At 43.5% G+C, this 7,778-nt stretch overlaps 1 long non-coding RNA gene across 1 annotated transcript; it reads right to left on the minus strand.

Annotated features, from left to right (window-relative positions):
* Positions 1–3,776: 3,776 nt before the first annotated feature.
* On the minus strand, positions 3,777–6,359 carry LOC147884058 (uncharacterized). Its single transcript, XR_015543618.1, has 4 exons — positions 5,992–6,359; positions 5,305–5,911; positions 4,107–5,128; positions 3,777–3,855 (listed from the first exon to the last, which is right to left on the minus strand). It is a non-coding gene; the product is annotated as an uncharacterized LOC147884058 (long non-coding RNA).
* Between the last annotated feature and the right edge of the window lie 1,419 nt (positions 6,360–7,778).

Genomic DNA, 7,778 nt, shown 5'->3' on the forward strand with positions numbered 1-7,778 from the left:
GCTCCTCCCTGGTCCCTCCACCTTACCTGCCTTAGAAGGCAGCCTAGGTGGGTAGCTCTCCATGACCTAAGTCTGCAGCATGTTGTCAGCCCCCTTTGCCTCCTGTGTGTAGGCCAAAGGGAGGCCCTTCTGCTACTCCTTTCTGCCCTGTCTTTGCTGCACCAGAGGACGTGTACTGATGCCCCAAGGGACACCTTTTATAGGGCTGAATGCCCCTCACAAGACCACTGACTGGACCTGCCCTTTGCAGCTGACTTTAACAGTCCGACCCTGCTCCTTCTGGCCGACTGAACCGACTCTGATCTGGGGCTTTTCACTAGGCGTTTGGCCCTTACTTTCATGCAGGGCCCAGCCCTCTTAGTCTCCCCTAACTTGACTTGGTTGGCTGGCTCCAACCAGCCCAACTAGTCAGCCATATAGCTGACCCAGATGCTGATCCCCGCCTCGCCATCTGATGCCTTATTTGTGACTGCTTGCAGGTCCTGTTGCAGGCCAAGAACCTGCCCACGTACTCCTACCATGTGTCGTGTATTCCCTGGGAACATCTCGCCATCTGGTGCTTCTCCAGATCTGCCTCTTCTAGGCCAGATCCATGCTCCACATGCATCACTATCTTCCTGTCTTTCAGCTCCATCTGATGCAGATGGCAGGGGGTTGTTTCACAGTAAACAGCTACTGAACATGCCTCTTATGCACGACTCTCACTAGGGTGGAAGACTTATTGCTTCCCAGAAAAATGTCCATGTCAGCAAATAAAAACGCCCATGTCATTCCAAAGAATGTGTTTCAATGATTCTAAAGCTCCCATTCAGTTACTTACCCAGTGATGTCGAGTTTCCAGACATGTACAAGTCAGCATAAAGAAACGCATTTTAATATTCTGCAGTTGCAAAGGCAACCAGAAATGCAAAACCCTTCCTGATTTCGAGAACAGGTTCGCTCAGGCAACGACTATGAAGGGCTGCAAAAGTAAAGCACAAATCTGAATTGCAGAGTACCATCACACGTTTACTTCCTCTTTGGCACTATCCTGTTGAATGGAGGAGATATCCCACATGTGAGCAAGCAAATGGATGTAAGTACCCTCACCTATAAAAGGGAGGTTCATTTGAAGTAATTCAATCAAGCACTTTGCACTATCTCAAGATTCTCTTTATGAGTCCAAGCTAATCTATCTTGGAACCTAATTGACTTGAGATATATGTCAGGAGCACTCTCTTCATCATGTTTCCACATAGGTTCCATCCACCTTAGAGTGCTCCATAGATCCTGAGGCACACATGTTTTGTCATGGTATCAAAGCATAGGTTTAGCTCTCCTAGTTTAGCTCATTAGTAGTTCACTAGGATTGCTTCCATTCCTAGATTAGTTGTAGACATGTCTTAGGAGCTCATGTTTTGTCTCCTAGATTAGTTTTTAGTTTTTTAGATTGAGAGAATTCCGTCCATTGAATGAAAAATTCCGTTCATTGCTATGAGATATTTTGTTAGTCTTGATGAGAGAGAGAGAGAGTTCATCCCTTTTTTAGAGATCTATTTTGTGAGATAGATCTGTGAGAACTTCTTCTTTTTCTTCTTAGAGAGAGCTTGTGAGAAAGAGACTCTGTGATTGTTTAGTTTGTTGAAAGCATTGAGAAAATTCTGCTACATCGACCAAAGTCTACACCCACTAGCAAAACAACAGTGTTTCTCTGACTTCTGCTCCTTACAATGGGATGAATAGCTCTCCCAACTCCACCTACCAACTCAGATACTCTACTCTTGTGATGCTCGTTGCGAACTAAGGCAGCAACTAAAGGCTCTCCTTCTACACTTCTACAGCCATAGCGCCCTCGTTTATTGCAGTGCTAGTTCGTCAACGTCCTCTGCATTGCAAACCCGTCCCACAGCAGTGCAACAGCACGAGCAAGGCAGCTCTAAGCTCAGCGGCTTCTCCACTATCAACATACTTGAGCGCAGCAGCTCCACTAATCCTTGCGCAACCCTGCAGCATACACAAGCGTTCAACTCCAGTTGCATCTCTCCAACGCAAGCCAACAGCCCAGCAACCGAAATATGTCTCCAAAGGCCAGCAGCAACGACCAAAACTCTACGTCTCCAGCAATGAATCTTCCATCAACGAGCGAACCAGCGGCTTCTCCATAACGACAGTCTACAGCCTCCTCGTAGCGATCTCCTGCAGCAAGTGCAACGGCTAAGAGCTGAGACAGCATCGGGAAGGCTCTCTGCATCGGACTGCTCCCAAAAGCCCAACAGTCGCTCCACTGCACAGCATCTCAGCCCGACCGCACGCTCCATAGCTCAAACAACGAGCAGTCCAGCACCGATACCGAGGAAAGAAGGAAGGAAGCCTACCAACGTTGCCTCCTCCAACAAGTTGCATTGCAAGCAGCTCATCTCCGTCAGCATCTCAACGAGCTTCTACGATGAATCTACCTTCTTCAACAACTCCATCGACGGGCGACGGAAATCGGAGGCAACAGAAAACCAAAAGCCTCCAAGGTCACCAATGATTGACATGTGGCAGGTAAGATTAAACCAAGGTTAGGTAAAGTTAACCTGTGGTTCAGAGGCTAGGTCATCTTCTGGCCACGTGGCAGATAAGGTTGGTCAAACTAACCCCAGTCAGGTCAACCCAATATGCCAGGTTAAGTTAGAGTGAGGTTAGTTAAGCCACATCAGCATGCACAGTCAGCAGTGCCTTCTAAGCACACAGCCTCTTGCTAAGCACAGTATGGAATTCAGCATGTGAATCCCTGTGCCACATCATCAAAGGCCCTCTTCTTCACAAAACCTTCAACAAGGCGTAACTTGCAATCCAAGAAGAATTTGCACACGCTCCAAAAAGGAAAAGTGATCGTCTTTTCAAGCTCTACGCGCCTGTCATGTCAGAATCATTGTATGCAATTAGACACTGCCAATATTGAAAGAAATCAATTGGTAAGACCTTTGCAACAATTGGAAAAGCAAAGCATGAATGCAAACATCGATGTAAAAAGCAAGCCAAAAGCACAAGTGCATGAGATGACCATAGCAGGAAGCATGGCATCCACACACAAAGCAACAACACAGGAACCAAAAATAAGGCATTGGAAAATGGATGATCTAATGCTCTGAAAGGGAAAAGACCTCAGCCAATTGAACCGTACAAGAACACCAAATAAGGCCTTGAATATAGGGACACCTGATTAAGGCACTAACTGTAAAAGACTACCACCTCCTACAATGACACACGAGCTCCATAAGTAGCAAGTAAAAAAATCAAAACTTTATCTAGAGAGTCTCTACACAAAAAATCTAATAGGCACATACCTCATGCAACATTTTTTAAAACAGGTACTGTTGGCCATGCCATGTCAAGCCTATTGCTGGCTCATACAGCTAGCCTGATGCCTGCCCATATGGCCAAACCCTGTCAGCTCTCCATGCCACCTTACTGGCCGACTAGCAGCCCACGAGGATCCTCCTGTTGCTGCCCTAAGATGCCGACCTGAACCTCTTCATGAACTGGCCATATTTCTAGCCATGTATCTGGCCCCAATCTTGTCCAGATCAGTGATGACTGGTCTACCTCCCAGATGCCCTCCTCATATGGGGGCTCACATATGGGGAGGTGACCTCTTTTCCAACAGTAGGCACTACTTGAAATGTTAGTAGTACTACTAGGCACTACCAACAGAGCCATTGCTAATAAGCATTAAACCAATGCAAGTCTTTCTACTTATCTCTGCTAGAAGTGATACTAGTGCTAGAAAGCATTGCAGGTAGTTAAAGCTTACTTTCTAGAAAGCTCAATCATATGAAGTAAAACTCATCTTGACAAGTGCTATGCTCTACATTCTTCTAAGCCCACAACCTACAGAAAGTCAGAATTTTCAATAGAGCAAGTAAAAATAAGTAGCTCCTCTGTGCAATGTTATAGAAAAAAAACCTGAAATCTCTTTCATACTTGATTGTAATGGGCCGGTAAATATTGTCCTGCCATGCAATTCGTAAGACCTGAATTATAGGAAATGCTCCATAGAACACATCTTCTCTTTTGCAACGATAGTTCCTCTAGCTTCAGAGGATAGTAAATACGAAAATGCCACGTAAAAACAAGCTCACCTGGATGCCATAGCCAGCTGCAATTCTGGCTACAACTTTTGACAGGATGTGTACCAACCACTTCTTGCTTGTCCAAAACATGAAGCAGAAGGAGGTGGCAAAGTCGGAGACATAAGCAATGTAGAAAGACAGCATAATTGACGACAACTTTCCCACAACATAAACTTGATATACAAAAATGATGCATACATGCAGTCCTGACCCCAAGTTGATGAATCTAGGATTACAATATGCATAGATTTCTTCACACAATGCCTTACACCAAGAAATTTAGATAGAAATCACACAGACAGCTTTGCCAAGAAATTTGGGCTGAGAACATAACAAAGAACTTGTGAAATTGGTTTCTCCTCATAATGGACACTCTCAAGTCTACCCCCCTTGCAGAGTGGCATCCACACAGCAATTCTAACAAATGATGATTTCTGCCCTGCGCATGCGATGCATAGCATCAGTTTAGAACGTCACTCACCCAATATCAAGAGGATGAAATCTTGTAAACAATCCTACGATGACACCCTAAAGCTTGGGAAAGGACTATTTCTTCTTGAACTGTCTGTCTAATCATAGCCTCCAAAATATGTTGCATCATGTTTCCTCAGGATGCATGTGGTTTTCTTCATCATCGAAACTGTGATCACTACGCAGTTGTTGCAAATTTAGGACCGTGACCACCATGACAAAGGCTCATTGGCACACTTTCCACCTGGAGAAAATGGCCGAGGCAAGGTGTTGCGCCACAACTAGAATGCGCCTTGACAACACTTGATCCATTCAATAAACAAATTGAGATGCAATGTTTACAGAAGAAGAAAAGGGGGCAAGCAGCCTTTGAGAGCCAACAGAAAAAGAGGACACAGGATTTACAAAAGAAGGAAAAGTATATAAAAAGGGGCTACAAGCCTGTAAGACTAAATGGAATCCTTTAACCTTGTTTGCAGAAGCCTTCCCGGTGACTGGATCGACAATCTTGCACAAAGATTGGGGCACGCAATAGCTTGGCCATCAACTATGTCCATAAGCTGTCCACATATGCAATAACACTTCAAAATCACAATTCACTATGGTAGCTATCCGGCCTGCTCCATGGACAAACATTGTAAGTAGCAAACCGTTTACACACTGTCCCAGGCTCCAGCTTGCCTCTACATAGTATGTATTATGAACACGGAAAGGGGAAAACGAGGTCCTGGCTTACCATGATTTTCGTCTTTCCAGTAAGAAGGCGGTAGCTCCCAAGTCTCGAATCCCAGGTTCTAGCACAAGGATCCCGTATATAGTTCCTGAATCCTGATTACTACTCGATGGACATTTTGATCCGTTGTAGGTTGTCGTTGGAAATCAGCATATGCAAGGTATGAGATGATTTGACCTGTGTTCTTATAACTGGCAAATACAACTTATCAACATCAATAGCCTACCCAATCTCCACTTTTGAATTTTGGACAATCTGAGTCTTCCTTAAGTTCTATCTTTCTTGCATAGCTCAATCCCCTACCCGCACACATCACAAAAAACCTTAAAAAAAGGCACGCGTCTTATGCATAAGAGGTGTGCCACAATCCTCTAATGCCTCTAACGCCTCTTATGGTAAGGGATTCATTTCGTATCCTACTATTGGATGATGACTTTGACATCAGCTGCTTGGTCAGCACCATTAAGACACTCAGCTACGCAATTATCACGTGTACCTCGCACGTTGAAAGCAAGCATATGAATTGCTCAAGGGCTCCTACATCCTTACATTGCACATGGATCCGATAGTCGTTTGATCGTAATGCAGCACCGTGGATTTGGAGACGGATCTGTCATAGTTCACGACAGAGCAGGAAGAGAAGAGCATTGAATATCATAACGCAAAAGACAAAATGATGGGAGTCCTAACCTTGGATCTTGATGAAGGCCGAGCTAGGGATGGGGATCTATGTTCGCTTGCCGAGATGATGATGCTTGCTTCTCGTATTTTTGCTTCCTCTTGCTCTCCCTGGTGCTTGCAGTCATTGCCTTCTGTGCTTCATCTTGTGCCTTCGGTCCTTCCTCTTATCTTCTGTGCTTCCTATTGCGGCTGGGATACACAAGCTTATAAGTAGCTGTACGCGAGCTGTTGGTGTGGGGACAAAGTACACAGGGCTGGGCAAGTTGTAGGAGCTTGGATTCGAGTCGGTTCGAGCAGATGAGGGGAAGTAGGGGAAGCGAGCTGTTTGAGGAAGCAGAGAAAAATTTCCCAAAATTGGCCCAAATACCCTTTCCCGCCTTGAGCCTTGAATTTTAGCAAGGGGACCTTAATTTTGGTTAACCACATCTAGTGACACTCACACCTTGGAGCTTTACTTATAGTAGTGTGAAACCTCTCGCACACTAGAGGGTAACTGCTTGAAGTCAAATCATCCGATCTCTATCAAGTCGATGAACAAACCTTCAATTTCTCTATCAAGTCGATGAACAAACCTTCAATTTCACAGGCAATATTGTTGCAATAACGGTGATGATGCGTTCTACATCTTATTGACTGAGTAATTTTCGACCCAAGAGATTAACAACTCTCGCCACCATTCCTAGCATCCGCTAGAGGAAGGGGATGCTTTGCCATGTAATGGCATGTAAACTCCCTCTCTCTATCATTGTCTCCGTGTCTCTCTCATGTTTGATTAACCAGATGATTCTTTGTCTTTGTCTTTGATCTCCTTTGGGAGTCTGAGTGTGGACTCGACATTTCAAGGTGGAGTGTGACGCCTGGGTACTGGAAGCTTTTGCAAGCCATCGGTCTGCTGAATGTGGCAAAGGAATGGATCGAATATGGGTTGGGTTGTTCAATAAAAGTGCAGCTGTTGGTATGGGGACAAGGCCATTGTGGGCCATTGTCCAAAGGATGCTAATATTGCCTTTATATTTAAAGAGGATGTAATGTAACACAATAGAGAAGCTTCACATGCTTAAGATTGCAAGTTTAGATTTATAATGGTAAGCATGTCCCAAAACTTCATTGTCCAAGAATAATGCCTTGGTACTAGCAGCAATATCATTTCTAGCTTGAACCACATGCTCTAAGCTCTTCATAATCATATTCACACGCCATTATGATAGAACATGAAATTTGGATCCATCATAAAAGCATGTATTAGAAAGCAATGCATCTAAATGCATAGAAATTCCGCAGTTTAGGATTTCATTATCCTTAAGGAGTCACCTCAAAATAATAGCTCAATACCATGCATTAATTTGCCACCTTGAAATCTCAACATGAACATTTCGATCAATGGGCTTAGAGTTGAATAATGCAACAATGATATAATGTAGCTCTCCTCTTGCATAACACCATAACACATGATCCATGGGAGTAATTACAATGTTTCATGGAAACATTCCTCATTAAAATGGCCCTAGTTGTAGTCCTTACAAGAATTCTGCATCATCAATCAATTCTTGGTAAGCCTACATTGAATTTTTTATATTTGGATATATGGAAGAATATACGTGTTTTAAAATTAGAAAAATATAATTAGCCTACATTATATACCTTATACATTTTACAATTATTATGTATATTCTCATTAAAATTTTAATATACAAACATTTTCCTACATGGAAAATACAATATTCTTGCTTAGATAGACAACTAATTACATATAAGTATAAAAAGTGTAAGTTCTTGCTTATTTCATACATAGGAAA

This window comes from Dipteris shenzhenensis, chromosome 27 (assembly GCF_047967505.1).
Source record: "Dipteris shenzhenensis isolate YYH24624 ecotype China chromosome 27, Dip_SZ_1.0, whole genome shotgun sequence".
In the NCBI taxonomy this organism is placed as follows: domain Eukaryota; kingdom Viridiplantae; phylum Streptophyta; class Polypodiopsida; order Gleicheniales; family Dipteridaceae; genus Dipteris; species Dipteris shenzhenensis.